Source organism: Gekko japonicus, unplaced genomic scaffold (assembly GCF_001447785.1).
Source record: "Gekko japonicus isolate JY-2015 unplaced genomic scaffold, Gekko_japonicus_V1.1 scaffold11, whole genome shotgun sequence".
Taxonomy (NCBI): domain Eukaryota; kingdom Metazoa; phylum Chordata; class Lepidosauria; order Squamata; family Gekkonidae; genus Gekko; species Gekko japonicus.
The window spans coordinates 2,306,790-2,321,729 of record NW_015166418.1 but is presented as its reverse complement, the minus strand read 5'-3'; positions in this window follow the sequence as shown (position 1 = coordinate 2,321,729).

Here is a 14,940-nt window from a genome sequence, read left to right as displayed (position 1 = left end):
TAACACATGGAATTCACTGCCACAGGAGGTGGTGGCAGCTACAAGCATGGATGGCTTCAAGAGGGAATGAGATAAACATATGGAGCAGAGGTCCATCAGTGGCTATTAGCCACAAGGTATAGATAGGAACTCTCAGTCTGGGGAAAGTGATGCTCTGTATTCTTGGTGCTGGGGGGCATCAGTGGGAGGGCTTCTAGGGTTCTGGCCCCACTGGTGGACCTCCTGATTGCACCTGGCATTTTTGGCCACTGTGTGACAGAGTATTGGACTGGATGAGCCATTGGCCTGATCCAACATTGGCTTCTCTTATGTTCTTATGTTCTTAACTTAGTGTTTCAGGAATGAGCTCTTCTACTGGAAGAAGAGAGGGATTTGAATATTCCTTTCCATTACAGTAAGTAACCATTATCTTCAAAGTCCTTGTCTAAACCCCTTTGGGGTGTCCCACATTACTAAAATTTGTTTGGGCTCCACCCTAAGTAGGATTTTTTCCCCATTTGAGGTGGTGCAGAGAAAGGAGAAGATGATCTTCTGAGAGGCCATGCACAAACCACCCCTACTCAAACCACCTTCCAAGAGAGTGATAGGAACAGGATTTTATATCATTTCACAACTCATTGCAACTAAGACACAGATTTGTAGAAATTGTGTTTTTTTCTATTTTACTATTTTCTTTTTGAGAATTGTATTTCATGGGACAGCTTCACGTCTGTAGAGACATATTTCCTTCGTTTATTCCACCTTAATAACTGGAATAAATATCAGTTGAAAATATTGCCTAAAATAAATGATGCAGTATGCAGATGTCAAGTTGTTTTTCCCTTTCCCTTTTGGAAAAAGCCTTGTTTTGCTAGTATTGGTGATTGAACTTAGAAAGCCATAACTCAGATTGAAATCCAGGTTGATCTTTTGAGCATGTGCAAGTGATGTCGTAAACACACTGAGATGTCCTAGTTTCTCTCCCACCCTAATTCCAGATCCACATACTGTATGGAAAACTACTGTCCATTATTCCAAGTCTTAGCAACTCGTCATGCAACAGAGAAGGATTCTTTTAGAAGGGGACTGTCAAACTGGATATGCCTTGTATATACATATTATAGCTCATGAACTTTGGGTCATGGTTTCTGAATCCTAAAAAACTGGCCTACAATGTTTTTCATCTTCTAGTGCCTCTCTATATTCTCAGCTCAGAAATATTCCTTTAGTGTTTCTGGATTCCCTCCTGGTCTGCTAGGGGCTCCTTGCCAGTCTCCATCATGTTGAGTGCCTCCTTGACCTTAGCCAGCCTCAGAAAGGTTGGAAAGAATTGGGTCTGACCCCTTGAATGCCTTTCCGATTCCTTAAAACCTTCAGCTTTGACCTGGCCAACTGGCTGTGCTCTCCTCCCTAGCTGGAATGGAGGTCCTCCTTTTATCCCTCCCTTCTGCCCTTGGTTCCTCTCTTGTCCTCTCTTGTCCCAGCTAATCCATTTAGAGGGTAGGTTATTTTCCTCAGCTTCCCTTGGTCGTTCTCTTAACCCCACCCCTCTGTCCCTGGGTCAAGCTAGCACCATCATCCTTGCTTTGCCCACGGGCTCCTAAAGTGACCTCCTGGAGAAAAGCCTGCCTTACTTGGTGGTGCCCCTCCCAAATTCTCCTGGACTTTGGCCTCAGCTGATAATGTCCTGGCTGGGACTCCTCCAGCAGCCACAGCCATTGTGTCATTTTCTCCTTGGCCTTGCCTATCCTCCTGACACTCTGCCTCCACTCCCAGGTCTCCTCTACTCTGAGCCCAGCCCTGCCTCCCTACCTAGAAGCATTTGCTGTGTCAAACCCCTCGCTGCTGGCTCACCTGTCCCAAGCATCAGTGGTGTTGAATATGGGCTGCCTACTCCCCGATGAAATGAATAAGCACAGGACTGATGCTTGTTCTGGCCCCTTGCAGTCCTTGAGCAATGGGCCTGAGTCCCCTGGCATCTCCCGCTGGAAGCCCAAGGACCATGGGTGTCACCAGACAGATTCTTATTTGGTTCAGATCATAATCTAAAACAGACTACAACTGTTTAATTCCTGCTCTGCTCCCCTTTCACCCACTTACCCGCCTCTTAGCTGGCCTGATGGTGGTGATTGCAGCATCAGTGGTAGCAGCAGCAGAGGGAAATCGGGAAGTCTGCCTGGAACACTATCATGTGGTTTTCCCACTGTGGTTGAATCCACAGGAAAAGTCCATACATGAATTGTGTTATGTGAATTATTTATTTATCCGTTTAGAATATTTCTATACTGCCTCATCAAAGTCCCTCTCAAGGTGGCTTACAATTAAAAATTACAGTATGAAAAACAAGCCGTTTCACACAGGAAGTATAAAAACTATCCATAAAACCAAAGCAAGTAATTAAAAACCAGGTAAGATAGAAACATGAAATTGAGTGAACTTCAGAGGACAGCAGAAGACAGGAGGTCCTGGCGTGATCTGGTCCATGGGGTTGCGAAGAGTCAGACTCGACTGTGCGACTGAACAACAACAACAAAGATAGAAACCCCTAATTAAAAGCCTGGGTAAAAAGATGTGTGTTAGCCTAGTGCCTAAAAGAAAGTGAAGTAGGTGCCAGGCGAGCCTCAGGGAGAGGGTGTTCCCAGGGGTCATTTTCTGCAGGAGTGCACAGGAGCGGAGCTTCGGCAGTAAAGAGCCCAGGCAACATTCCCCACCCCCTGCTCCCAGCAGCCCTCAGTCAGAGCAAGAAGCAGCCAGGTAAGTTGCAGAGCCCCCCCCAGCCCCCCCATCCAAAACAGTCCAGTGGCCCCTTTAAGACCAAGTTTTATTCAGGTACAAGCTCTCCCTCCTCTGCGAGGGCAGATCTGCACGTCCCCCCCCCCAATAGCTAGCAATCCAAAAGAGTCCAGTGGCACCTTTAAGACCACGTTTTATTCAGGTACAAGCTCTCCCTCCTCTGCAAGGACAGATCTGCATGTCCTCCCCCCCCCCAATAGCTAGCAATCCAAAAGAGTCCAGTGGCACCTTTAAGACCAAGCTTTATTCAGGTACAAGCTCTCCCTCCTTTGTGAGGACAGATCTGCACATCCTCCCCCCCAATAGCTAGCAATCCAAAAGAGTCCAGTGGCACCTTTAAGATCAAGCTTTATTCAGGTACAAGCTCTCCCTCCTTTGTGAGGACAGATCTGCATATCCCCCCCCCCAATAGCTAGCAATCCAAAAGAGTCCAGTGGAGCCTGAGTGGTGGGTGTTGCCTTCTGACACACTTCCGGTGATGTCAGGGGGTGTGGCATATGCAAATAAGTTATGCTAATGAGTTATACTAATGAGCTTCTGCACCTCTTTTTCTACGAAATGACCCCTGGGTGTTCCAAAGGAAAGGTGCCACCATAGAAAATCCCCTATCTATAGTTGTCACTTGTATCACCTTTGAAGACTTGGCCACAGAGAGCAGGACAAGAGAGGCACACCTCAACAGGGAGGCTAGATACTATGGGAGAGATGGTCCTTTAGATACCCTGGCCCCAAGCCTTTAAGGTAAGAGCTTAAAGGTAAGAACCAGTACTTTGAAAAGTAGCACAGGAGCAGGAAGTTGAGGGCTGCTTGAGGGAGAGTAAAGACAAAAAATTGGGAAATTGTCTAATCAAGGGAGTACACAATTTTATGAGTAGCTTTTTGTGGTAGTGTGGCAGAGTGGTTTAACTCTACCTGTGGGAGAGGGTAAAACTGTGAGGTCTGTCTCTGATGATGAGCAGATCTGGTAACTACAAGTTTTAAAGAGAGTTCACCGTATAATCTGAATATAAATAAATCTTCTTTGTTGTTTTATGAAACATCCTGCTTCAGTGAACTCTGTACTCTTCAGGCTCAATACAAGATTTACCTCACAGCAGAAAACCAAAGCCTTTACTTTCTACTCTAAGAGGATCTTATCACTAAGGGAAAGGGTTTTATCACAAAAACAAGCTGATAACTCAAATGTATCAGAGAAGCAGTGTGGGTCCTTCAGTCTCAAGAAAGGGCCTGTCACAGTAGCCAGTGCAAATATTTCAATACAAGGGTGATACAATCCCTGCAACTGCTGCATTTTGGACCAATTTAAGTTTCCAGACCTTTTTCAAAGGCAGCCCCATGTAGAACACATTAAAGTAATCTAACTTGGATATGATCAGGGCATGGATCAATGTTGCCAAGTGACAGGGTGACAGATTGCACAGAAAAGCAGGTTTTTAAATGTTGCTTGGGACAGAGAGTCAGGAGTGATTCTACCGTGAAGAGAAGAGCTTATGTGATTGGCTGCTCTACTCACTCTCTGACTGGCCAACATCAGCTGAGAGAGGAAATAAAACAACTAATCTTGAGGGAAAAGATTCATTCACCTTTTGGTCTTGGTTTGAAATCTAATATTTGGATCAGTAGTTAAAGGCTTCTGAGGGAAGATACTTTGGGAATCTGGGATTTCTGTCAGGGAATTGTCAGAAAAGTACTTCTGTACTATTTGTCTTAAATATATTAGAACTGCTCTGAGGGAAAATTTAGATTCTCAGTCAAGAAAGCTACAGAACAGCTTTATACAGACAATGGATACTGGGGAAGGATTTCGCAGAAGGTCTGGGTGGTTAGAGAGAACTCCCATACAAGTCAAATAGTAAAAGGAATTATTGCTTCTTAAGGACAAGGAGAATAACCTCCTGCCAGTGAAAGGGGTTGGGAAGAGAACCCTGGTCTGTGATAAAGGGGAGATGCTTAGACACCTCAGGAGTTAGTGAAAACTGTAATATCTAAAGGGAAAACCTAGATCTCTGAAGGAAGAAACCTAGAAGCATTAAGACAAAGTATTCTCTTAAGAAACTGTATTCAAGATTCTGTGTAACAGCTGAAATATATAATAAGCAAAAACCTCTAACTGAAAACAACTTGAAACTCAGAAATTAAGCTTCAACAACACTCTCTTCTATGTTCAAAAGCCTCAATTCTGTATATATTAGAAAGTTTTATTTCAGTAACCTCTATAACTTTAATCCTCAGATTTATATATTCCCTGCCTGTTTAATATTTTTTTATTCTGTTTTTGAAAATTAATCTGCCTCAAGTGCCATTTTATAAGGGTTTATAAAACAGGACAGCTCCTGTATTTCCCTCAAGTTCCTGTACTGGGTCTAAAGCTTAAATGAATATCTGTGAAATAAAATAAAGAAGAAATACTCACTACTGGAGGGTGACTCAGTCACTGAGGGGGACTAAAATATTTGTTGGCAGAAAAATTCTGCCTGGGCATTGGCAAAGAGACAGGGGTCTGTTATAGAGGCTTTCTGAGGAATAGCCATAGCTGACAAACCAGCTGAAGGTGCTAAAAGGTACTACGTGCCGTGGAGGAGAACTGAGCCTCCAACTGCAGGCCAGGAACTAGTAACATCCCAAGCTATGAACCTTCTCCTTCCTAGGGAGTGCAGCCCCCTCCAGGACAGGCTGGCTTCACAGTCCCCTAGCAGTTTTTCCATTGATCAACAGTGCCTCAGCCTTGTCTAGATTAAACTTCGGCGGGGAGGGTTTGGCTCTCATCCATCCCATTATCTTTTCCAGCCACCTATTCATTACTTTCAAAGACCCATTTGGCTTCACTGTTAAGGAGAAATAGAGCTGGGTGTCATCTGCATATTGATGGGTCCTAGTCTTCTACGTTCACAGCTACCCTAGTGCCCTTTCATAAGTAGACCTATCGATCAGATCATACAGGGTGTGGACTAAGAAACTCTTATTACAGCATGTTGTCTTTTCCTAAAGACATTTTAGTATACGTGTTGCAATTGTTAATCATTATACATCAATTTTTGCATTCAGACATGCCTGTATCATTGTATCATTCAAAATTACTTGAAATGGTCATGTACCTAAAGGCCAAATTGGACTTTATGAGTGAAATTCCATTTGGATGCAAACGGAAGCTGTGAGCATAATGGGAAATATGTGTGGTTCTTGCTGTTTGGTTTTTTTTAACTAACAAAACAGAATTGTATGTGAGTGTTTAATGATTATTGAGCATAACAGTATCCTTTGATAGAATTTTGCCAACTGAAAAGAACATTCCAACAGAAAGGAAAAATGAAAAAATAGCAATTTCAACCATCACCTTTTTTTTGCACAAAATCCCTATGAAAATGAGGCAATGACAAAATTGAACTAGTACCAAGCTTTTCAGGTGGAGATGAGGTACCATGCTGGTTCATTTTGACAGAAAACAGCACTTTTCTATTTTTAGCAGCAAGTGTCTTTAAATGAATCATTAACGTTGGAGAGCTGATGTGAGCTGAGCTGAGAAGCATACTAAAATATGCCTGGGGCATGTTTTTAAATTAAACAGATTATTTTCTCATCCTTATTTTCTCCAGCGTCTGGCAGTTATGGATGGAGTGATAAAGGAATTGTCACTAATTCTAAAAACTGGTCACTTAAGCAATAATGTGAAACCCTGCTCTGGAGCTTTACTCCCCCCCCCCCTTTCAGTCCATGCTTTGTTTATAGTCTACTTTCTCAGCCAAGGGTAATGATGAAGAGATAATAGACCCTCTGAGGAATGGAACACCCTAATAATACCCTGTCTACAGTAGTAGTCCTTTTAATTTCATGCCTATTGCATTATCGCCTATGAGTTCTCACTGGACATTGAGTTAGGCTCACAGCAACACCACTTTAAATGTTTGTTGATACTATATGCAAAGCTCTTCTCTTCATAAGTAAGGAGGTTCCCGTGGACCACATGAATGTTGGAGTTTGATGCCTACATGTAGCTTGAATTCATAATGATGTGACACATTTTTAATCTTTTTACTTTGGTTCCAAGTGGGAAACGAATCAAATTGTCCTTGCTCTAGTTCTATGGAGAAAAAGTTGAGCCCAGGAACACAAGAAAAGTGTAGAAATCTAGTACATTATCATTCCCCATGTTTTATCTGAAATGTTACTTTTTGAGGTGTTTTGTGCTTCTGTTATATGAAAATGAAAAATATAAAAATACATTAATACCTAAAACGACCATTAGATTCAGAGTATATTTGGAATAAAATATACTTCCAAAATCAGATTATATTAATAAAAACACAATAAAGATAGATATTGTTATGACATTTGTTAATTTAAAATAATACCACGTAAACTAATTTTTCACTAAGCTTGTCTAGCTGAGAACCAATCAGACATTCTAAAGGAAAATCAAGTGATCCTTTGCCATAACCTACTATAGGCAACAGTGCTAAAGAAAATCTGTAAGAACAGAGTAGGAGCTTTTCTGCACACTCAACTTACTCCAGAGTTTCTCACCAGTCAATCCACAAGCATTGGAATAAGTTTGGGCACGGTTCTACCTTCCTTCTGAATTTCACAGATGTGGGGTTCGTTTATTTTCTTCCGAGCATGCCTTCAATAATGAGGATTTTCAAGGGAGGTTACTATCATCATTGGTGGTGTCATCAGTTGGGTCACAGCACCCCTCCCCCCATTAAAAAAATTGCACTAAAATATTGCTATATTGCTGAAGCATTGTAACAGTAGGCTTAGTCGGTTCTCCTAATTCCCAGCTTCCATTTAAAAATCTAACTAAGTTTCTATCCATTTTAACTGTGGAGATATAAGGGGAAATACAGATTTCCATGAAGGAAGAATCTAGAGGCTTACTTTTTAAAAAATGGAAGCTGGGAATTAGGAGAACCGACTAAGCCAATTGTTACAAAGCTTCAGCAATATAACATTGCTTTAGTGCCACTGAAAAAAAAAAGAAAATGAAACCACTCATCTTCAGAGTGAGCGGGAGGAGAAGGAGTCATTTGACCATAACCACTCATCTTCAGGGTGGGGGGGGGGAGGAGAAGGAGTCATTTGACCATAACAGTCCAGGCACTGAAAAGTGGGCTGGAGGTAGGTGGGAGGCAAGACAAAGAAAACCAACAAAAACATTAAGCAGAAGGAAAAAGCTGAGTCAAAATAGGCTTCCAAAAAACCCCATCAGGGTAAACGTGGTCTGAAAAGAACTGGAAAAACCGGGGGTGGGGGGAGGGGAGACAAAGTGAAAACTAAAGGCACAGAAATGTGTGTGGACTTCAAGGGATAAACTGAAGCAGTATGGAGACAGAACTGATTTTTAAAAAGACCATACAGAAAAGACATGAGTCTCAGAAGAATGAGGAGAAATAAAAGAGCCAGCCTGTCAATAGAAGTGCAGAAAAGAGTCTTCAGAGAAATTTCCCATGGGCAAAAAGGGTGACAGAATCACCCAAAACTCTTTTATTATAAGGGAGAGATAATTAGTTACTTTGAATACAAAGACTTAGTGTGCAGCATGCCTTCCCTTTGTGGACCCAGGGGCACTGAGGGTTGTGCGTGTGTGCAGATGAAGCAATGGACAATCCAACAACAAACCGCATTGGACAGAGGCTGATGCCCAGGTGGCTGGGTGGGCAGGCACAGCCCACTGACCCATCTGCAGTCCTGCCCCGGATGTGCATCTCATGTGCCGGGATCAACTGCTGCCACTCGGTCCTGCCCATGACCCGGCCATGCGGCACACTGGATACCAGGAGCCATGGCTGGCCTTGCTGCTCCTTCCCCTGAGCCTGGAGCCCACAAAGTGGCATTGGGGTAAGTCCCAGCCATGTCTTCTGTTTTCTCTAAGCCAAATTTAGAAGAGCTTCAGAATTAGGGACAAGTCTGAAAACACTTAATACCTAAAAATACAAGTTTCACCAATTTGTTTTAAAATTACACTTAAATTTACTTCAGGCACACAGTGTGTCTGTACCTACTCATTTTCCTTTGTGCCACATTCCAAATGATGTTGTTAATTGGGATTCAAGTTTTATTACTGGAAAATGAGAAGTATATCATTTAACAAAAGTGAAATGTTTGGGGCAAGTTTATGGTACTGTTGCCAATACACTAAAGGCTGTAAGGTTCCTTGACTTGTGTGGCTAGCCAATAAACCACACAGTGAAAAAAATCATCCAGGCAGTAAAGGGTAACAAAAGTATTTATTCGAATAAGGAACACCCTACAGCTTAATTCAGCTGGGTGTTCAACAAGCAAATGCAATTAGCAGACTTATATACTCTTTTTGCTCCTTCTCACTTTACATCATCACTGATATCATGTAGACATGCTCAGTTCAGTTTTCTTTGTCTGGTCAGTCATCAATCACATATTTGGCACACAGGATGGTAGCTGGCTGAATTTCCCACTCCTACAACACAGGTGCAGGTCATTATTTCTAATTTATAGCTTTGTTTACTCCTTTGGCACTCCTCCCAGACTCCTGTTACCTCTGACTGCTCAGACTCAGTTCATTCTCAATACTACATTCTGTCATTTCAATTACAAAATTCTACAAACTTAGTTCTTCTTTACACTTAATACATGTATATAAAATATTTTTATAAACTTATTTTCACTTACAGGTACACAAAATATGAAAACATATCACATACTAAAGCATTAAACTCTTTACATGAATTCTTTTAGTGTTTGAAAATACCTTGTGGCATTAAGCTCTTATAGACGTACTGATTTACACATTATTATTCATTTTGGTTCATCAGGAAATTGTACAGAATTATTTTTGATTATTTTATGAAGCTGCTTCTGGTAAAAATTGAAGTAAAACACATAGCTCAGTTTAGCCTGTAGGAGACACTGTTCTACAATACAAATAATTGACCCTTTTTAATCGGTGCCAAGAGTCATGATTTAATGCACACCTGTGCCTTCTAATTGCCAAATGTGCATGATTTAATGACTTTTATTTTGGCTGAACTCAATAGCTGGTTCTTCCCTGAAACTTCAAAAGACACACTTCAGAACACTTCTTCTCGTTAGCCTTTTCAACTTAGTTTCTTTCTACTTATTCATGATTTATGTTTTTATGTCCACACACACCTGGCACAGCTCTTGACCATTTTCCAACTCTTTTTCATTAGCTGTTGGCTTTAAGCACAATTCTTAAAATATTTCTCTTCAGGCAAGCAGTCTTTTTTCTCAAGCTAACAAAACTTAGAATTGTTGAAGCTTTAGCTTTCTACAAACATCTTCTACATTAACTTGTCTTAAACATAACATGAAGTCTTAAAAACCAAACAATTATATCACCCCTATTAGGCTTAGGCTTTTCCCATTGAAATAAAGGAGGGAACAATTGGCAGTAACCCTATCTCAATTTAAACCCTTCCCAATTAACATTACTAGCAAGGGAGGATCACACCTGCACTTCAAAGAACACGACTCCCTATTCCTTTGAAGTCAATAATTCCTAATTAAAAGGTTACATCACAAACATTCCTTTTCTTCTGTTAAAACAAGGGCTAAAAACTTGTAAATAAAAATGATTGAAATCATTTGGTGTTATACAACACTGTCTAGTGTTCTAAAACAGGGTGTTAATTCTCCAGGGGAAATCCAAAGAATTTTATTCCAAAGGTTTCTATAAGACAGCAATAATCAGTGAACAAAACATTTAAACCTGGGCATACTCTACAGTACTAAACAGAAAGTGAGGGTGCTTATGAGTAAATCTATTCAACGGAGAGGTCCTTCTTTTTTTCAGTTCTAGTCACAAGCTTACTTTCTTCATTGGTAGATCTCCTTATGCAGGAGAATTCCAACCTACTATTTCAACGATGGAACAATTGATTTTATAACTAAAAAGAAAATTCTTTCTTTGGTGTTACTTGAATGTTGTATTATCAGCTTGTGTTATATGGATGACCTGTGAGCACTTTCTAAGAACAAAAAACCCAAACCCATAGTGAGCATGTACCTTGGAGTACAAAACCCACTTTTCATATCATGACCCTTCCAGCACTAGCTGCCTGGGAATATGAAACCAGATATTTGGTGTCAGAATAACTGTCATTTTTTAATGAGCAAATGAATGTAAAGGCTAACAGAAAGAGAGATCTAAGATGATACTAACAAGTCTGGTCTATGGTTTGACAGGAAATAGAGTTTCAACTTCAAGAACAAGAAAGGTTATCATTTTAAATTTTCAAAGTTAAGACTAGTCTGGAGCTGGCATGACTTAACCAGTTTCTGTTGAACTGATAGATGGCTCAGAGAGCCACTCTTCAAAGTGGAACACCCAACCAAAATTCTGCCCTTCTTTGTTATTGGTAAAGATCACAAACACTCTTTTAAAAAACACCTTGGCCATGATACAATTGGTTGTCAACCAATTTACCATACTAAAAGGTATAGAAAACTAGCTTAGCAAGTTGTCAGTGCTCATACTATACGGTGCCAGGTGTTGCTTCCCCCCTGCCAGTTGTGGTAGTCTCCTCAGCTCCTCAATGGATTCCTTCATGTCCAGGAATGATAATCAACCCACCTCCAACTAGAAGCTGTTCTGACCAAGGAAGAGCCTTCTAAAACAGCACTGCCTCTTCAGATGAGTGGTAGCTGCAGGGGTAGGCAAACTAAGTCACAATGGGGGAGAGCCCTTCAAAAGTGGTTGGAAGGTTGGTTGAGGTGGAAGTTAGGCCACCTACTCCAGGCAACATGGACTAGAGATCAATGAAAGGAGGAAGAATTGGATGCTGTAAACCTTTCCTCGCTTGAATTGAGGCCATGGGGGAAACCAAGGCAGATGTGGAACAGGTCTAGAGGGGCAGGCTCATTTGACTAAGGAAAAGCAGAAAAAGACTTGAGAGCTAAATGCTGAGGAGAGGGCAGTCTGAATTCAGTCCTTACTGAGAAGAGTCTAATACTGATGAGTCTGAGTCTAGCCCTTACAGGGAAGAGTCTAGTCCTGATGGATCTGAGACTAGAACTGACAGAGAAGAGTTTGGTGCTGACAGAGTCAGAATTCAGCCCTGACAGAGGAGAGTCTAGTACTGACAAGCCTGAGTCTAGCCTTGACAGATAATTGTTTAGTGCTGACAGAGTTTGTGTTTAGCTCTGACTGAAAGCAGTTTAACACAGACAAGAGAACTGGGGAGGGTAGTGAGCAAGGTCATCATACATGCTATATTTGCTAAACATAGTTTTTGCTTTTGAAACTTCTAAGGATACACAGCCTTCTCCCTCCATCACTTCACAGAGTCTAGCAAATTGTACATCTGAATAGCTAAAGTTCCTGGTACTGTACAAAGCTGGATAGAAGATAAATTGGTTCCTAAGCAAAGAAAGTCGTTAATGCCATATATGAGTGGATATATTCATTTGATTTATCATAGCAACCATTGTAAAGAAAGAACATGCTTCCAGCTAAAGTATACATGTGATTGGATACTTCTAAGATGCAGTTGCTACAGCTTTTCTATTTCTTTATGATATTTTCATTATGAAGCTAGAGTAAGATCAGTTTAGCCTAGTGTTGGGCCGACTATCCTCTTCTATTCAGTTAATCATTCCCAGTCCATTTCAACTGTAGAACTCTTAAAAGATTAAAAGCAGCAAGTCTTAAAGCAGGCTTCAGTTGTCAACACACTCACGACACTGACAAAAAAGTTAAAAGGAGAGAGGGATAAATTCATGGCCAGTCAAAAAATGCCAAAATGACTGGGCCATTTATGGTTATTCTTCCAATCTGACAGTTGCATTGGACAGGAATGATGAATTATACTTCCCCCCCTTCATTCTAATAGACAGTCTTCAAATGTCTCAATGCATTAACCTACCAAATTGTGGCTCCCGCCCCTGTTAGAATTGAAGGAAATATGTTTTGGAAGTCTTTTTGTTTTTCATTTACATAAATGCAATCCCTGGCAGGATACACTAATGACAAGACCATTCTGATCTATGTCTTCTACGCAGGTGAATGAAATTCGTTTTGAAGCAGTAAAATCAATACCTGAACCCCATCCTACCTTTCAGACTCTAGTTCATTTGCTTAATTCATTTTCATGGTCTTCACTATTTCTCAAGAAAGGAAATTAGGCACGTTCTGCCATTGGGTTCTGCATCCTCCGGTGTTTCCTAAGTAGTAATAGCCAGAAGCAGTCAACACAGAGACATGTTTCTTTTTCATCATGGATGTCCACTTTCCTCCCACACTCTCTTCACACTGTGAATGTGGAATTTGCATTTTATTTCCTTGTTGCTTCATTTAAGAGTCTAAATTCTAATTTTCCTCCTGTTTTGTAGTGTTATTATATTCTTCATTTCCTATTGCTTCTAATAGGAAGCACATTTGTGACTATAATTTTTGTGGGTATTTTTTCTCCAATCCACTATGGTATGTAACCCACAATCAAGGGACCCTTCCTGCCAACTTTCAGTCATATAGGTAAAAAGACCTACATATTATGGGTGATTAAAAGCGAAACATATTTCTGGCAGTAACATCTTTTTCCATCTATTTGGGATGGAATGAAATTCTAAGGCATCCTTCAACCATGGGACAGTGCTAGCCAAATTTTAGACAAACAGGACAAAGGACTTTTATGAGTAAAGAGAGGTATCCTGTATTAGCTGTATATTTGTGTAACTCAGGGAACCATTTGTTACCTTGGAAGCCCTTCATTATCTGGCATCAAATACTTCTAATCTCTCCTATATTGTAATCCTGTTTTGGGTTGGCAAGATTCCATGCTTGCCCTCAGGCATTGGCCCAACAGCTGCCACTCAAGAGTACTCACGTGCCATTGGCCAGGTGCTGGGTCTGCTCCTCTTCCCCACCCACTCCCCCTTCAGCCACTGTGCCATCAGAATTACTGACAAACGGCTTTCTCTCGTGACGAAGATGCTTTTCCTGTTGTGTGAGATTAACTGTTCCCTCAGTGGCTGTTGGTAGGTGTCACAAAATGGCAGTTGCCTGTGTTTGTAAGATGGCTGTGGTTCTTTGTTTAAAATGTTCCCCCATCAGGTTTAATTAAGCTGTAGTTCCAGAGAGGGACCTGCAGGGGTATCACTCACTGGGTTGAATGGGGCTTCCTCATTTGCTGGCCTACAGTTCCCAGCTGCCCCAAGGCCTAAAAATGCAGGAAAACAGGAACTGTCCCAAGGCAGTCTTTGTCCCTGGGAGGCAGCAGAAATTCAGCCACTCCACAGTTAGCTGGACTGGGGAATGAATGGAAGTTTCCCTGCTCTCTTGGGCAAGAGAGAGAGGCTAAAGTACAGGTGAGCCCACAACCTCCAGAATATTGCATGTAGAAAAAGAGGATTGCATTTAACCCCTGTCGATTTATGACCTGTTGGTTCATAGTGTGTGCTTACCACTACAGTGTGTGTGTGCTCCATAACTGTGTAAATAGTTAAATAAATTCTTTTATTTGGGCTAATAATCTGTGTTGTGCTCTGACCACAGTCTCCCATGCTCTGCACAATACCAAAGGGAGGGGGTAGCCCAGGGAAGCAAGGAAAGGCCAGATCCTTGGGTTGCCAACTTTCAAGGGTTATCCCCAAAATTGGGGATTCCATCTCCAAATAGGGAGATTCAGCCAGAGGGTTCTCACTGTCTCTCTATAAAGGCAGTGACGATTCTGTGAGTGGTGGCAGAGAACTTAAGGAGTGAGATACGCCCAGAGGTTGAGGGTGGGAGGCAAACAGCTGAGTTGTAAACTGGAGTCCATTTTACCATGGTGGGCTACCAAGTTTGCTTCAGACAAAGGAAGGAAACCCTTCTCAGGCCTTTGTGAGGAACTCATTGGAACCAGTCCTAATTTGCCAGCTCCAGATAGGGATATTCCTGGAGATTTTCTGGTAGAGTCTATGGAAGCCAGGGTTTGGGGAGAGGAGAGGCCTCAGCTGAACAGAATGCCATACAGCCCACCTTCCAAAGTAGTTATTTTCTCCGGGGGGGAGAGATCTGTTCTGTGCAGTTCAGTTGTGATACCTGGTGATCTTCAGGCTTCACCTGGAGGTTTGTAAAACAGTAAATCACCGTGTACAATTAAACAATATTTGTTGGTTTTTATATGGAGGTTGGCTGCCCTAGGTGAAGCAGTCAGTGCTTCAGAGCAGAGTCTGCTAGATCCAGGTTCTTGC